At 42.2% G+C, this 18,125-nt stretch overlaps 1 pseudogene; it reads left to right on the forward strand.

The window, feature by feature from the left end:
- Positions 1–395: 395 nt before the first annotated feature.
- On the forward strand, positions 396–16,529 carry LOC128588610 (dnaJ homolog subfamily C member 8-like; annotated as a pseudogene).
- The last annotated feature ends 1,596 nt before the right edge of the window (positions 16,530–18,125 follow it).

Here is an 18,125-nt window from a genome sequence, read left to right on the forward strand (position 1 = left end):
CCAATAGAAACACCCCATGTTCTGTGATGTTCAAAATATCTCCAGGCATTGCTTCACATCCCCAGGTGGGGCGAGGCGGGGAAGGGTGACAGAGGGCAAGCTCACCCTGGGTTGAACACCCCTGGTTTAGATATCTGATAGAAAAAAGGCAGTTGGTGCCACACAGGGAGCTCCTCAAGATCCACTTTGATAAGAGAAGATCTGCCATCTATGAAGCTTTCATCTGAGCTACAGGAAAGATTGCCTCTCACTCACTCGTTGCTACAAAACAGATCACAGTAGCAGATTACAGGACAGGCAGCATCACAAGTCTGCATGATCAACATCCATGCACAACGGCTTCTCCCAAACCAGAAGAAAGCCCAAACTCTAGGCTATTGGAGCCTTCGGTAGGGATGCGAGGCTCCCCGCCCTTGCCTACTTTCCAGCCTGCTGGTTCCTCTGCCAGCTGCCACCGCACCAACACCACCAAGGTGGAGGAGGCAGGTCCTCCAGTGAGATGGCTGGGGCGCCACCTGTCCTGTATCAACAGGAGCTGTGGGTTATGGTAGAGGAAGGACACACAGCCAAAGGGTGGTCTGGCAGGGAGAGACTGTGTGAATCAATTCCATTCCTGCCCTCTCCCCCTACCCCCAACTCCTGCTGTGCTCCCACTGGCCGAAGCCAACTGCAAAAAGGACAGGGCGGCTTCTGAAGCAGCCCACAAACATGGGCCCCAGCATAGGGTGGAGAGCAGGCCTGGAGGGGTAAGTGGAGAATGACCAGGCAGGACCTTTTCCCTCTGTGAGCCTGGTCCCTGAGAGAACTTTCTCAGAGTCCTTTGGCCTGACCTCTCTTCATGTCTTTGGTTGAAAGTCCACACCCCATTCTATCCAAGAAGCTTCCTCATGGTTCCCCTTTATGGACAGAAGAGGGGGGAAGTCATATCCCTGATCCGCAAATATTCTCAAGCCCACACTAAAGTAGCTTTGCTACCAGAAAGGTAGCAGGCCAAGTACCACACTGTTGTGACTCACTTCCATGTGGGAGATAAAAAATGCTACTTTTTTCTTTTTTTTTTTTTTTTTTTGAGACAGAGTTTCACAGTGTCACCCTGGGTAGAGTGCCATGGCATCACCATGGCTCACAGCAACCTCAAACCCTCAGGTTCAAGCGATGCTTTTGCCTCAGCCTCCGGTGTAGCTGGAACTACAGGTGCCTGCCACAATACCCCGCTAGTTTTTCTATTTTTGATAGAGACAGGGTCTAACTCTTGCTCAGGCTGGTCTGAAACTCCTGATCTCAGGTGATCCACCTGCCTCAGGCCCCCACAGTGCTAGACTTACAGGTGTGAGCCTCTGTGCCTGACCAAGAAATGCTACTTTTTGAAACCCAACCCCTGAAGAGGGTCCCTAGATGACAGAGGCCACCAAGGGCATCCAAGTGGCTTCAGGATCCAGAAAGGTGTCTTTTGAGTACTCAGTAATAAATGCCACCAAGCCCCAGCTCCTAGGAACGGTGATGTTCTCATCACAAAGAAGGAACATTCATCCATGCCACGAAATGCGGAGTGACACTCGTCAAAGCTTTGCCAGTGGTTTCGGGAGAACAAACCTGTGACATCTCTCCTGCCTTGTGTGTTGCCCCCTCCGCACTAAATACTTTCACTAGTTTCTCACCCCATGGCATCTCAGACAACAGATAACCTCAGGTCCTGCCATTACACTCGATCTGATCTTCAGGAGATATTCTTCCAATCCTTTACCAAAGAGACCCACAACATTCAGCACCTTTGAGGGCTCGTGTGCACAGGATCTGAGCTGGCACAGTCTCGCTCTCCCTCTCCTCTCTCTCCTACCTCTCTGCTCATTCTCCCTCCTCTCTCCCTCTCACTCCTTCTCTCTCAAAATATAATCTCTATCCTATTGGTTCTGTTTCTCTGGAAGGCCCTGACAAATACACCTCCCTGTATCAGACTGTTTTATTATAAATGGTAACCACCCTGAAGAATCACTGACAAGATGAAAAGAACTTACTGCAGGGTGTTGTATAGACCATCTCCAGAGGGGGAACGTAGCTGATACTGTTGGTGTCCTGCCAAAGGACCATCTCTGCTCACCAAATGAGCCTCCAGAGAGGCTTCTTATTCAGATTATCCACAACTCTCTCCCTAAAAGCTCTCTCTGGCTACAGAAGCACACTCAGCCAGTGCAGAGGGCAGACCAAAAATGTTAAGGAGTTAATGATCCTGAAGTGGCCTCAACCATAATAGATGAGAATTGGTGGATAAATAATCCAGTTTCGTCACCTTTGTGTTGAGACAACACTGAGGCACATCCTGCACCATCTCCCAAAAGTCACAGGTGAGATAAAGCCCCACTTGCCCACCGAGGTGATTCGTTCATTAAAACTCATTTGATTTTTTTTTTTTTTTTTTTTTTTAGGTCCACCATACTTTGTCAGAAGGCCAGCGATTCTGGAGAACAGTGAACCCACACACTTGATTTTCTTTCCTTCTTTCCTTCTGTGTTTCACTGCTTCTCTCTCCCGTTAATGCTTTCAGGAGTCACTTCACCAATAAACAACTTGCATTCAAATCTTTGCAGCAGGGTCTCTTTCTAGGGAAATTCAGTCTAAGATATCCCACCAAGATTTATTTAAAATGACTAATTAGGATAGTGTGGTGTTGATGCAAAAGCAATCAATTAGAGCAATGGAACAGAAGAGAGTTCAGAAATAGACACATTTATCCACAGACACTTGGTTTACGGCAAAAGAGGAACTGCAGAGAAGTGACAAAGGACAGCCATTTGAATAAATACGACTGGGTCGAGTGACCACCCAGGAGGAAAAATGAAATTTGACCCCTATCTCACAGATACATGAAAATTAATTCCAGGTGATTCAAATGTGAAAGATAAAACAATAAAACTTTCAGGTGATGCAATAGGAAAATATCTTTATTACCTTGGAATTTAAAAAGATTTCTTCAAGGTACACACGGACTTGAAGAGAAACTTCTCTAAAGAAGACAGACGCATGATCTATAGACACATGAAAAAAAGCTCATCATCCTTAATTATCAGAGAAATGCAAATCAAAACTACTTTGAGATATCACCTAACCCAAGTAAGAGTAGCCCACATAACAAAATCCCAAAACCAGAGATGTTGGCGTGGATGTGGAGAAAAGGGCACACTTCTACACTGCTGGTGGGAAAGAACACTCATACATTCCTTTTGGAAGGATGTTTGGAGAATACTTAGAGATCTAAAAATAGACCTACCATTCGATCCTATAATTCCTTTACTAGGTACATACCCAGAAGACCAAAAATCACAATATAACAAAGACATCTGTACCAGAATGTTTATTGCAGCCCAATTCATAATCGCTAAGTTATGGAAGAAGCCCAAGTGCCCATCGACCCACAAATGGACTATCAAATTGTGGTACATGTATACCATGGAATATTATGCAGCCTTAAAGACAGATGGAGACTTTACCTCTTTCATGTTTACATGGATGGAGCTGGAACATATTCTTCTTAGCAAAGTATCTCAAGAATGAAAGAAAAAGTATCCAATGTACTCAGCCCTACTATGAAGCTAATTTATAGCTTTCATATGAAGTCTATAACCCAACTATAGCACAAGAATATGGGGAAAGAGCCAAGGGAGGGGAAGGGAGAGAAAGGAAGGGAAGAAGTTGGGGGGGAGGGAGGGTAATGGGTAGGTCCACACATACGGTGCATCTTAGAATGGATACAGGCGAAACTTACTAAATGCAGAATACAAATGTCTACATACAATAACTAAGAAAATGCCACGAAGGCTATGTTGAACAGTTTGATGAGAATATTTCAGATTGTATATGAAACCAGCACATTGTACCCCTTGATTACACTAATGTACACAGCTATGATTTAACAATAAAAAAAAAAAAAAGATTTTTTCAAGGTACACAAAAAAGCACTGACCTTAAAGCAAACTTCTCAACCTCTCATGCTATTGACATTGTGAACTAGATAAATTGTTGTTGAGGGGAGAGGTCCTGTGAATTGTAGAACATTTAACAGTATCCCTGCCCTCTACTCTGCCGTCTCCAAACCCCATGCAGCTGACCGGTGCTGGTCTATAGCCTGTTAGGAAGCAGCCAGAACATTACCACATCCTGTTCTCCCCACCCCAAAAACCACTCACCCCCCCAACCCACCCCACCCCAGCTGTCCATGGAAAAATTGTTTTCCATAAAACTGGTCCCTGGTGCCAAAAAGATTGGGGACCACTGCTCTACCCACTAGATGCCAGCAGATTCCCCACCACCCCCCAAGTTATGACAACCAAAAATGTCTCCAAAACATTGTCAAATGTCCCCTAAGGATACTAGGGATATTACCAAATTTAGGGGGAAAAAATTAAAAAGATAACCAGCTAAATTTGAATCTCAAATAAACAATAAGAAACAAATACACAGAGAGAGGGTACCAAAAAAATTATAGAAAGGAAAAAAACTGTATTAAAAGTGTAATGCTAAATATATACCAATAGTAAAAGATGAATAAAGTCATGTTGAGTACCTCTTGTAATTGCAGAAGTCAAACATGACTTGAATATTACAATTTCAATACAGTTTTCTCCTTTCTTAAAATGTCTATATATATATGCATATATTTGGCACCTTCTGTATATAAAAATAAAAAAGTATGTGCCAAATATCACCCGAGAAACACTTACATTAAAATTTTTTTCATTGTCTCGTTGAGTTTCCTGTATTCATACTTATTTGGGTGTCCTGTATTTTATCTGATAACCTACCTGGCAAAGCAAAATCACCCCTTCCTTGAGAACCACCACCTTGAAGGAAAAATAATTTAATAAATTGTAAGGACTTCTATTCATCAAAAGACAATGAGAATGAAAAATGAAAAAGCAAAAGCAGAAAGTGCTCACATGCAGAACTTATAAACTATGCCTATCTATCAATAATAAAATAATAAAAATCAGACATCTCTATAGAAACACAAAGAGGAGACTTGAACAGAAAATTAACAAAATAAGATAACCAAATGGCCAGAAAACATGAGAAGGGTACCCAACCTCCTAAGTAACCAGGAAAATACACATTAAAAACACTACGCACTCACTAGAATGGTTAAAATCAGAAAGATTGACATGAAATATTTCCAAGGAAAGCAGCAGGAATGCTCATGCACCACTAGAGGGAGCACCAATTGACTCCAGTTATCAGATGAGAAACTGAAATGTACATATCCTGTGACATCAGTTCCACACTTAGAAATACACCAAAAGAAATCTCTGCATCATAAAACATGAACAAGAATGTTCATAAACACACTATGTATAGGTACAGCCCAAAAGTCCTTCAACAGTACAATGAATAAAGACTGTGGTGTAATCATACAACAGGACACTACCCAGTGTCAAAAATTAAACTGTTTTTAGGGCCGTGCCTGTGGCTCAGTGAAGTAGGGTGCCAGCCCCATATACCACCTCCAGCCAAACTGCAACAAAAAAATAGCTGGGCGTTGTGGCAGGCGCCTGTAGTCGCAGCTACTTAGGAGGCTGAAGCAAGAGAATCGCCTAAGCCCAAGAGCTGGAGGTTGCTGTGAGCTATGATGCCACAACTCTCTACTGAGAGCAACAAAGTGAGACTCTGTCTCTAAAAAAAATAAATAAATAAAAATAAACAGTTTTAATTTATGTTCAATTGCATAAATGAAGATCAAAAACATAATGTTGAGGAAAGAAAAAACTAGACTTAAAAGAAGACCTACCGTGTCTGTCTACTTATATAAAGTTTAGAAACAGACAAAACTAATGTATGGTGTTAAGAGTCAAGATGGAGGTGGTAATAATTAGGAAGAGGCAAATGATGGGGGGTAGGGGGACACTTCTGAAGGGCTAGTGATGTCCTATTTCCTAACTAGGGTAGGGGTTGCAGGTGTGTGTTCACTTTGTGATAGCTCACTACACTTACACTGCAATTAAAAGTTTGATTTGTGGCTGGGTGCAGTAGCTAACTCCTGTAATCCTAGCACCCTGGGAGGCCGCGTTAGGTGGTTTGCTTGCTCTCAGGAGTTTGAGACCAGCCTGAGCAAGAGAAACCTTGCATCTACTAAAAATAGAAAAACTAGCTGGACATGGTGGCACATGCCTGTAGTCCCAGCTACACAGAAGGGTGAGGCAAGAGGATCACCTGAGCCCAGAGGCATGAGGCTGCTCTGAGCTACAATGACTCCATGGCACTTTACCCAGGGCAGCAGAGTGAGACTCTGTCTCAAAAAAAAAATTTCGTTTTTGTTTGTTTGTGTTCTTCAGTCCTTCTAATAATTTTCTTTTCTAGACGGACTCTCACTCTGTTGCCCTGAATAGAGTGCCATGGCATCATCATAACTCACAGCAACCTCAGACTCTTAGGCTCAAGTGATCCTCCTGCCTCAGGCTCCCAAGTAGCTGGGACTACAGGGCTCTGCCACCACACCTGGCTAATTTTTTTTCTATTTTTAGCAGAGACAGGGGTCTCATTCTTGCTCATGCTGGTCTCAAACTCCTGAGCTCAAGCAATCCACCCACCTCAGCCTCCCAGAATGCTAGGATTACAGGTATGAGCCATAGCGCCTGGCCCCTCTAATTATCTTTATTTACCTAATTTCTAGTTAACATTTAACTCTGGATTTTCAGTGACTTCTCTTTTTGTCCTCAACCTGTTAATTTTTACCCAATTTTTAAAAGGTTCATATATATGTGTGTGTGTGTGTATATATATATATATATATTTTTTTTTTTTTTTTTACCTGTAGCATCTTTTTTGTTTATGCTGGCTGATCATAAAGGAAAACTTTTTAGATGCCTGGAAACATTGATCCAGAGATTGTTATTTCTTGAACATCCACAATGTCTATAAATTTACAGGGTTCTTATAGGTCGTTGACTTTTAATATTCTATCTTTCAATGTTTCATTAAATAAATTTCTTGTTTTACCTCAGTTATCTCTCTCCTCCTCCAAGAATATTAAATTTAGGGCAGTGCCTATGGCTCAAGGAGTAGGACACCAGTCCCATATACCGAGGGTGGCGGGTTCAAACCCAGCCCTGGCTGAACTGTAACAAAAAAATAGCTGGGCGTTGTGGCGGGCGCCTGTAGTCCCAGCTGCTCGGGAGGCTGAAGCAAGAGAATCGCCTATGCCCAGGAGTTGGAGGTTGCTCTGAGCTGTGTGATGCCACTGCACTCTACCGAAGGCAACGAAGTGAGACTCTGTCTCTAAAAAAAAAAAAAAAAGAATGTTAAATTTAACTGGGCATAAAAGCTATTACTGAATTACAACTAACATCTAGTCTGGTCTATATTCCAAGACTACTTCCATATCCCTAAATCTTAAAAATGTCACCTTTAATTTTTATCATAATAAGACATTTCCACCAATTTTTTTCTCAAGTGGTGCTGTTTGGATTGAATTAATAGCTTCTCTACTCTCATTTTTACTCAGTCTTTTTGGAGAGGTCAGGTGATCTACAGGACAGAATGCCTCCACTTTTTTATACTCATGCTTCATTGTTTAATCCAACCAATCTTGAATAATAAAATTATACTTTGAAGCCTGGTGCAGTGTCTCACACCTGTGATCCCAGCACTCTGGGAGGCCAAGGTGGGGGGATCACTTGAGCTCAAGCGTTCAAGACCAGGCTTAGCAAGAATGAAACCTGTCTCTACTAAAAATAGATGGGCATTGCAGTGGGCATCATCAATACTAGGGTGAGGCCACAGAGGGGAGGAGGGACACCTCAGAACCCCAGCTGGGTTTCCACAGTGGAGGACAGTGAGAAGGGAGCCCACCTCACCACTGGCACAGCAGTGGCCACATGACTCAGACCTGGCAAATCAGAACACCGCATACTTGGCCATCATGGTTGATGCAGAGATGACACATGACCCAAATCAGTCCAAGGACAGTCAATTCTGACATTTTTGCTGGAGTTATGAGAGATAGTGGCTCTATTAGAAATTGAAGCCAAGCATCCATCCTCGACCTGAAAGGGGAAATGTTTTAGAAAATGAAATCAGTCTGTAAAAAAGAAGAGCTGAGATTTAGAACGATGTGGATTCCTAGTGACGTTATTAGAGCACCCAGATCTAGCCGTGCCTGAAGTCAGTATGTTTTAGACGTCACCCAGTGCAGCTTCCCTTCTCACTATTCCCTTTTCTTTCTGCAGCGTGAGGGAACAAATAAGACAAGCCTTAGCTTTGACTGTCAAAATCAAGTTCTTTTACTCCATATCTAAATAATAGCCTGGAAAGTGAGAGGTTCATTTGCAAGAGAAAGGTTTTGTTGAGTAAAGATTGAGCATGGAATTCTTTCTATAAATCAAGAGGAGGAAAGAAACAGGATCAGACATCAGAGTAGTTGCCCTGTAAACAGCTTTCCTTGGCTTGGAAAAGGAACTAGAAGAGATAGAGAGAGGGAAAAAATAGATTACAAGTGCTGCCTACGTTTTCTGAGAAGGGGACCCAGCTAGGGAGTTAGGAAGAGATGCTCAAAAACCCAGAGAGCTAGTGGGGACTTCTGAAAACAAGGATTGTGCCATAAACCCCAGGCACAGCTGCGAGACTACAAGCATCTCAGAGAAGTCCTAAAATGCAACATAGAACTTGCGGTAGATTTAAAACATACCCACAAATTATTTGACCCTCTTCCCTTCAAAAGTTAGAGCTAAATTTCTCTCTCCTTGGACTAAGTGGTTCACTTCTAACAAACAGACTGTGTTCAAAGTGACTGTATGTTGGTCATTAAAGGCATCGAGGCCTCCTCCTCATTCTCACTCTCTTAAATTACTTGCTCCAGGAAAGCCAGCTGCCATGTCATAAGGACACTCAAGCAGCCCTGAAGAGAGGTCTACATGGCAAGAAGCAATCAGAAAAAAAAATGAAGCCACCTGTCACCAACATGTGAGAGAGCTTTCTTGAAAGAGGAGCCCCTGGCCCCAGTTAAGTCTTCAGATGATTGCAGCCCTAGCTGATATCTTCACTATAACCTCATGAGAGACCCTGAGCCGTACCTGCCTGGCTAAGCTGCTCCCAAATTTCTAACTCACAAGACTATATGAGATTATATGTTGTTTCTAACCACCAAGTTTGAGATAATTTGTCAACAGCAACATGTAACTAAGTGCTAGACCACAGAAAGGTGTCTGGACAGTAATGACAGGGGGAAGTAACCAAGAGATGAGTGTGAGGGGACATTCATCACAGCCTATGCATTTCATGCTGTTAGCCAGAAGGCAAGCCAACTGTTTCTTCATTCTCCAGGGGACAGTGAGGAATACTGAGATCAAGGAAAGAACCATGGGTATCAGATGCAGAGGGCAAAATACTAAGCCCAAAGGCCTAGCCTGACCAGCTGTGCTCTCACCAATCTCAGCAAGCAACCTCTAAAGGCCAAATGAGATGAGATCCATCCAAGCAGGCATTGAGGACTCGATGACAGGGCCTGACCAAATGGCCTGCTACACCCAAGTGTCTAGCTGGGAGAAGGAACGGAGAAGAGGAACAAGGCACTCAGAAAGACTAGGAATTTACCCAGAGAAAACTGAATATACGAGAAGTTTTAAACTCTGAGGTCAGACAACTACATTTGTGAACGCATCCTAGAAAAAGTGCTATATACCACATTGCTGAATATCATTACGGTCATCCTCGAAGTAGTCCCCTTGACCATCAGAGTAATATTTAGCAATGAGGTCTATAGCATTTTTTTCTAGGATGAGTTCAAGAACTTAATTGTCCAACCTTGTAGGACACAGCTCTGCTGGCCATTCCAGAAAAAGAGTACCAGAATTGCTTTGAGGGGTGGACTAGGCGCTAACATGGGTGCATAGTTTCCCAGGGAGAATATCTCTAAGGTGACTGCAGTGATATTCAGCAATGATATATGTAGCACTTTTTCTAGAGCAAGTTTGAAAATTTTTATTGTCCAGCCTCATAGAAATTGTAATTATCTTTGGGAGAATTTGAATTGATTCCACTACCCAGGAGAAATGTTCATGAGTCAGTTGTATTCAATGGCAGGAAATAAAGTTATGTTTCTGCACATCTGCAATATGAATATAAATTTTAAATCCACTACACATTTTTATTTATTATGAAATATTTCAACTATACAAAAATACAAAGAGATGCGGAGGACTATAAAAATAACAAAAATACAAAGAAAAATCAAATAAATACCCATGTACCCATCTGAGCCCACTGATTTTCAACTGCTATGCCATGAAAATTTTTAAAGATCATTAATTAAATTATTTGCAAAAGAAGTTCAAAGCACAGCAAGTATATTCTATTTCTTTACTCTTTTTTTTTTTTTTGACCAACATAATTTAAGTGTGCAGCGGAAGTTTAATTATAGGTTCAAGTGTGATGTGAGATTTAAAAAAGGTTGAAAAACACTGAGTCCTAGCCTAAGAAATAAGAAGTTGAAATCTCCTGGGTACTCCCGTCAGATCACAATCCCACTTTACCCCCCACACCACCACTGGTAAATGCTATCCTGACTTTTCTCCTTAGCGTTCCCATGCATTTCTTTTTACTTTACATATGTATTTAACCCTTCAACAAAAATAGTATGATTTTGCATATTTTTAATCTTTGAATAAATAATGCCCAGTTGTAAGTACTGTTCTGCAACTTCCTTTTTGTTTTTTTGAGACAGAGCCTCACTTTGTCACCCTCGGTGGAGTGCTGTGGCGTCACAGCTCACAGCAACCTCAAACTCGTGGGTTCAAGCGATTCTCTTGCCTCAGCCTCCCAAGTAACTGGGACTACAGGTGCCCACCACAAGGCCCGGCTATTTTTGTTGTTTTTGTTATTGTTGTTGCACTTGTCGTTGTTTAGCAGGCCAGGCTGGGTTCAAACCCACCAACCTCGGTGTATGTGGCTGGTGCATTAACCACTGAGCTACAGGCACCGAGCCATGCAACTACCTTTTTTATTTAACCCTGTTGAAATGTGTAATTCCAGTACATCTAGTTAATCCAATTTCTTACTCCATTTGAATTCATTATGGCTACTGATTTCTATTGTCTTTTTTTTTTTTTTTAGAGTCTCACTTTGTCACCCTTAGTAGAGTGCTGTCGCATCACAGCTCACAGCATCCTCAAACTCTTGGGTTCAAGCAATTCTTTTGTCTCGGCCTTCCCAGTATCTGGAACTATAGGTGCTGGCCACAACACCCAGCTACTTTTTTTAGAGACGGAGCCTCACTCTTGCTCAGGCTGGTCTCGAACTCCTGAGTTCAAGCAATCCACCCACCTTGGCTTCCCAGAGTTCTAGGATTATAGGCATGAGCCACTGGGCCTGGCCTGCACACCTTATTTTTAATGTGTAATAGTTAACCTTAACTTTTTAAATATATATTACACAAAGTTGAATATTATTCAGTATTGTTATCCTTTTCACAGCGATTTAACTCTAGTCACATACTTTTTCATATTACCTATTATTGGTGACTAGTATTTTCATTCTCTTAATTCTTACTCACAAATTAAACTATTGTTGCCTTATATGGTCACCTTTGATTACGACTTCCTCGTGTCTGACGTTTTTCTTTTGAAATCATTTTATTTTTTTCCTGAAAAAGTTTATAAATCTGATGGTAGTAAATGCTCTCAGTGTTTGCTTTTTTCAGCCCAAGCAAGAGCAAGACCTCATCTCTAAAACTACTGGGCATTGTGGTGGGTGCCTGTGATCGCAGCTACTCGAGAGGCTGAGGCAAGAGGATCCCTTGAGCCCCACAGTCTGAGGTTGCTGTGAGCTATAACACCACAGCACTCTACCAAGGGCAACAAAGTGAGACTCTGTCTCCAAAAAGTAATAATAATATTAACAACAATAATAAAAGTAGCCTTATTTTGCCTTCATTCTTGAATGGTTTGTTGGTGTACAATTCTGGTTTGGCAACTATCTTCTCTTTACCCTCATGTTATTCCACTGGATTATATTGTTGCATTTAGGTGTCAATTGCCCATCTAATTGTTATTTCTTTATAGATAGCCTATCTCTTCTTTCTGACTGCATTCAATATCTCTTCTCTGTCTTTGTTTCTGTGGTTTTACTATGATAGAACTAAGTATGGACTTCTTTTTATTTATCCTACTTGAAACTCATTTTGCTTACTGAATCTGAGTATATGTATCTTTTATTAATTTGAGAAAACAATCAGCTATTACTTCACCAAATATTTTTCTATCCTAGTATCTGACTCCTCTCTTCTGAGAAACCAAATAGACGAGTCATAATTTCTTACTTTAGTTTCCTTGTCTCATACCCTCTTTATTACATTTTCTACCTTTTTTCCCTCTCTCTGCTGCATTCTGGGTAATTTCTTCATAATCTAATAATAATCCTCTCTTAATAATCCTGTGGCTCAAAGGAGTAGGGCGCCAGCCCCATATGTCCGAGGTGGCAAGTTCAAACCCAGCCCTGGCCAGAAACTGCAATAATAATAATAATAACAATAATCCTCTCTTAACCAATGCCTATTCCGTAATATTACACTAAATTATAAAACTTTAATCATTATATTTTCCATTTTTCTAAGTTCATATTGGTTGTCAATTCTGCTGAGACTTTTTTTCCTTTTTTTTGGTTGTAGTTATCATTGTTGTTTGGCAGGCCTGGGCTGGGTTCGAACTAGCCAGCTGTAGTGTATGTGGCTGGCGCCCTAGTTGCTGAGCTACAGGCACTGTGCCTGAGATTTTTTTCAATAGTATCTTGTCCCTTTCTCATGTTTTTCATTTCTCCTCTTTCTTAAACATTTTTTTTTTTTTTTTTTAAGAAACAGAATCTCACTCTGTCACCAGGGTTAGAGTGCCATGGCCTCAAACTAGCTCACAACAACCTCAAACTCCTACGCTCAAGCAATAATCCTGCTTTGGCGTCCTGAGTATTTGGGACTATAGGCATCAGTCACAACTCCCAGCTAACTTTTCTATTTTCAGTAGAGATAGGGCTCTCACTCTTGCTCAGGCTGGTCTCAAAGTCCTGACCTCAAGCAATCCTCCCACCTCAGCCTCCCAGAGTGCTGGAATTATAGGCATGAGCCACCCTGCCTGGTCCTCTTTCTTAAACATCTTAAACTTGGTAATTTTACAGTCTATGTCTCAAAGTCCCAACATTTGAAATCCTTGATTGTCTAACTGCTGTTTGCTGTCTCTGTTGACTCCTCCTCAGAGGAGTTTGTTTTCCTTGTGTGTTTTATAATTTTAGATTCTGTGTTCATGCTTGGCAGGATTTTATCTATTGAGATCCTTTAAAATGAAAGTGAGGGACAATTTGGGTATTCTATCTGAGACTTTAATTCTTAGGTTAGAGCTCCCTAGGCCACACAGGTGACAATTAATCCAAACTCTAATCCAAACTGCAAGAAGGCAGAAAAATAATATAACTTCTCAGAGAAGACTAAATTTCTTACAACCAATCCTAGCCAAGAGCAAAGCCTATAAAAATAAGTTTCCTATAATGGGTACAATGCATACATTCAGGGTGAAGGGCACACTTATAACTTTGACCTGAATTGTACAAAAACAAATTATGTAACCAAAATGTGTGCACCCTTATGACAGTCTCTGAAATTTAAAAAAAAGTTTCCCAGTAACACTGGTTGATACTAGGTGGGCTTTTGAAAGCTTACTTTTTCCCTATGGACTCAACCCACACATGTAGAGTAGGAAGAGAAGAAGGTTTTAGGACCCAAGAATGGGGTAAGGGGGATTTGGTAGGGCTAACTCCACCTGACAGGATTCTTGCTTAAGATAGGCCAGAGTGATCAGATATCAACTGGGGAATGATGGATGATGAGATAGCTAATCAGACATGCAGGGTGATCAGATAACAAGGTTGGGGGCTTCTAGCTAAACTGACTTACCAGGCCTTTTTTCTATAACTGGATTTGAACACATTTGAGAAGTATACAGATGGGCCTAGCGAGGAAAAGTTTCAGAAGCCTGGCTAAAATTTGGCCAAGAAAAGAATTTCTGATAGCCTCAGAACCAAGGCATACTTTTTTTTGAATGATAAATAAAGGAGATTTCCTTTATCGTTCTAGCTACCTTGGCAATATATTTAAATGGAGGTGCGTCAAATTTTATCCAGCATATCCAGGAATTTTGTACTGGGAGTTTTTTAATACATAGGCCATTATAGTGTTCCCGCCAATGTGTTTTTCAAAGATCACTCAGCCTGCAACATGTGGAGTTGTTTAGAGAAGAGAAACATGAAAAAGCAAAAGACTGTTGCAGAAATGTAGACAAGAAAGAATAATTTCTATGAGGGTTGTGGTGGCAGAGATAAGTAGATGGGTCTAAAGATATTCAGTAAGTCAAAGCAGAGGGTTTCAAACATCTGATTTCTTACAGGAGAAATCTGAGATGCATAGGACATTTGGGAAGGCTTCTGTAAAAATGGTAACTGAATTCAAAGTGTAGAGGCTTGAAAGAAAGCATAGAAGAGAAGGTCTTAGGAGCCTGGCACAAAAGCTCACACCTATAATCCCAGCACTCTGGGACAGTGAGGTAGGCAGATAGCTTGAGCTCAGGAATTTAAGACCAGCCTGAGCAAAAGCAAGACCCCATCTCTAAATAAAAATAAAAATAAAAATAAATAGCCAGGCAGGTGTTGTGTGTGTGGGGGGGGGGCCTTGTAGTCCCAGCTACTCAGGGCTGAGGCAAGAGAATTGTTTGAGCTCAAAAAGTTTGAGGTTGCTGTGAGCTATCATGCCATGGCACTCTACCAAGGATGACAAAGTGAGACTCTGTCTCAAAAAAACAAAAGAAAATAAGGTCCTAGGATCCAGCTTAACCCTAAGATTTTAGAAGAGGCATAGCAAGCATCAGAGACTGAAAACTGCCAGGAAAAAGACCTGGAGGATAGCACACCGTTCACTGAGGCCAGGAGACCAAGCATTTCCAAAGGAAAAAGGAAGTCGGCAAGTGCCCAGTGATACTGAGAGGTCAAAAAAAAATGACTGAAAATCAGGCCTTAGATTGGGTGACACAAGGGAAATTTATGTTCTTGGAGAGAGGGGCAATGAAGGAGAAAGGCAAAAAACCAGATGGGAATAAATTGGGAAACAGAAAATGGAAACCCCACTTTCAAGAAGCTATGAAAGTGAAGAGAAAGAGAACATTAGCTGGAGGAAAAAGAGAGCTAGAGAAGAGCTATTGTAAGATGAGGGGAACTTTGTAACATTGAAATGCTGATAGGAGGGAACCAGTGGGAACAAGGAGAAGACAAGGCTACTAGGGGGGAAAAAAGCCATCAAACTGGTGGATGGATTCTCTTGGATTACTGAGCCACCAATTTAAATGAACAGAATTCTGTGAGTTTGGTAGCTTAGGTTTGAGGTCAAAGGTTTTGTTGGTTTGGTTTTCTGCTCTAACACCTTCCCTCCTCCTCTCCTCTGCCCTTGGGTCTAGTGCCCCTTCCCAGTGAAATATGCAGCTTATAGAGAAGGGTCACATGATAGCTGGCCTCATGGCTGCTTCGGGAGATTTCGGGCTGCGGTGGCTGCGCAGAGGAAGCATTTAGGACCTTTTTTTCTTTTTTGTAGAGATAGAGTCTCACTTTGTCACCCTCGATAGAGTGCTGTGGCGTCACAGCTCACAGCAACCTTCAATTCCTGGGCTTAGGCTATTCTCTTGCCTCAGCTTCCCAAGTAGCTGGGACTACAGGCGCCCACCACAACGCCCTGCTATTTTTTTGTTGCAGTTTGGCCGGGGTCAGGTTTGAACCCGCCAGCCTCGGTATATGGGGCTAGCGCCCTACCCACTGAGCCACAGGTGCCGCCCAGCATTTAGGGCCTTTTATACAGTGAGGTTTCAACAAATAGAGAAGAGAGACCCGGTTCTAACATCCAAAAATCAAGTTGAAAGATTGACTCCCTCCCCCTGTTCCTCTTCAATTTGAAACCATTTGAAGTTCTTCAGATAGATCCTGAAGTTACAGATCAGGAAATAAAAAAGAGACCTAGGCAGTTATCCACAGTGGTGCATCCTGACAAAAATCAAGATGATGCTGACAGAGCGCAAAAAGATTTTGAAGCTGCGGACAAAGCTTACAAGTTGCTACTGGATCAGGAACAGAAGAGGGCTCCAGATGTAACTCGGGCAGGAAAAGAATATGTGGGACGCACTGCAAAAGAGAAACAAAAAGAAAGGAAGGAAAACCTACAATTGTAGAGGAGGAGGATTCTGAGTTCTTCAAACAGCAGTATATAAACAAACCATGAAACTCTTTGCTGAGCTGGAATTTAAAAGGAAAGAGAAAGAAAGCAAAGAGATATGTGAAAGGAAAACAACAAAGGGAAGAATAGAATGAAGCTCAAGAAAAAGCCAAATGAGAAAGAATGGCAAAAAAACGTTGTGGAAAGACAAGATGGTCATGTGGACAGCTGGTGACACTTCCAAACAAATAGAAAGGAGAAGAAAGAGAAGAAAAATTGGAAGCCACAGAAAGTAAAACCGGAGAAGTGTGAGTGACCGTCCAGGGTCACAGCCACAGAACCTTCCCCCAGCTGTCTTCCTTCCTGCTTTAAAGTCTCATTCTTTCCTCCTACTTCTCCCCAGTATAGAGTAGTATTTGCTTTTTAATTCAGTTTGTTTTCAATACAATGTAATATTGATCACAGTAATTCTTTTGTACATTGAAATGAGGGCCTTAGTTTAAAAAAGACCTTCCCCTCACCTCTGCCCCTAGAATAAGCAGATTGGAAGGTGCCACCATGGGTGTTGCTTTCTCTTCCCACAGCCAGAAAATTGATGTTTTGTACCTCACTGAATTGTGATGGTTAGAATCTTCGTGTATAGTTTGTAGAAACCATCTAATTAAACACATTGCTTCAGATGGTGTTGCCCTTGAGAAGGGACACTAAAAAAGGTGCCTCAAGTGGGGTTGGGAAGAAAGCCTGGCCTGCGGAGCCAGGAAGTCTGGAGAACCCTTAAGAATGTGGGTCTGGGGGCGGCGCCTGTGGCTCAGTCGGTAAGGCACCGGCCCCATATACCAAGGGTGGTGGGTTCAAACCCAGCCCCGGCCAAACTGCAACCAAAAAATAGCCGGGCGTTGTGGTGGGCGCCTGTAGTCCCAGCTACTCGGGAGACTGAGGCAAGAGAATCGCTTAAGCCCAGGAGTTGGAGGTTGCTGTGAGCTGTGTGAGGCCACGGCACTCTACCGAGGGCCATAAAGTGAGACTCTGTCTCTACAAAAAAAAAAAAATGTGGGCGGCGCCTGTGGCTCAACGGGTAGGGCGCCGGTCCCATATGCCGGAGGTGGCGGGTTCAAGCCCAGCCCCGGCCAAAAATAAAAAAAAATAAAAAAAAAAAAAAATGTGGGTCTGGAGTAACCTAGGTAACCAACGACCAATAGAAAGAGACAATCAAAGACCAATAGAAAAGGACGATACAATAAGGCCTGGAACCAGAGAGGCCAAGGAAAGACTTGCAACCAATTTCAAAGGGAGAGAGTAGGTATATCCCTGCAGGCCTTTGCCTCTGGGACTCTCCCACCTTTTCACTTCCAGGAGAGGAACTCACTTCCAACTCTATTTGAAAGTGCTTTAAACTTTCTTTGTCCTTCTTAAATAAAATCTGTTACCCTGAAACTTTTATGGGTTACTTTTGCTTGCTATCCACACTGCCTGTGCTGTTCCAGTTTTATTTTCAGTTTCCATTTATTTTTACTTTGCCTCGGTTAAACATTCTAGCTTAGCAGAGCAATCAAATCAGGTCAATTGGGTTTGGGGAACCGAGACCCCCATCCCACCCCCAAAACCATGATTTCAGAATCAAGCCTGAGCCACCTTAGCCCCTTCAATTTAGTTGCTTTCTTCTGGGTGTGACATTCTTTGAAAGCCCCAGATCAGGCAGGGAAGGCAGCACGGCCCACAGAGCAGTCACTTGGTGCCTGGTGCCGCAGTGTTTCGCATGTGCCCTTCTGTCTGACCAAAGTGGCCGAAACCACCTAAACCTGTCCACTTTCCAAAGAACTAGCCATCTTCCATTCAATACCAAGGTATCCTAGTCTGCGTTCATTAGTGGTAATACTCTTTATGTATAATAAATTTTTATACTAAGAAAAAA

Source organism: Nycticebus coucang, chromosome 6 (genome assembly GCF_027406575.1).
Source record: "Nycticebus coucang isolate mNycCou1 chromosome 6, mNycCou1.pri, whole genome shotgun sequence".
NCBI lineage: Eukaryota > Metazoa > Chordata > Mammalia > Primates > Lorisidae > Nycticebus > Nycticebus coucang.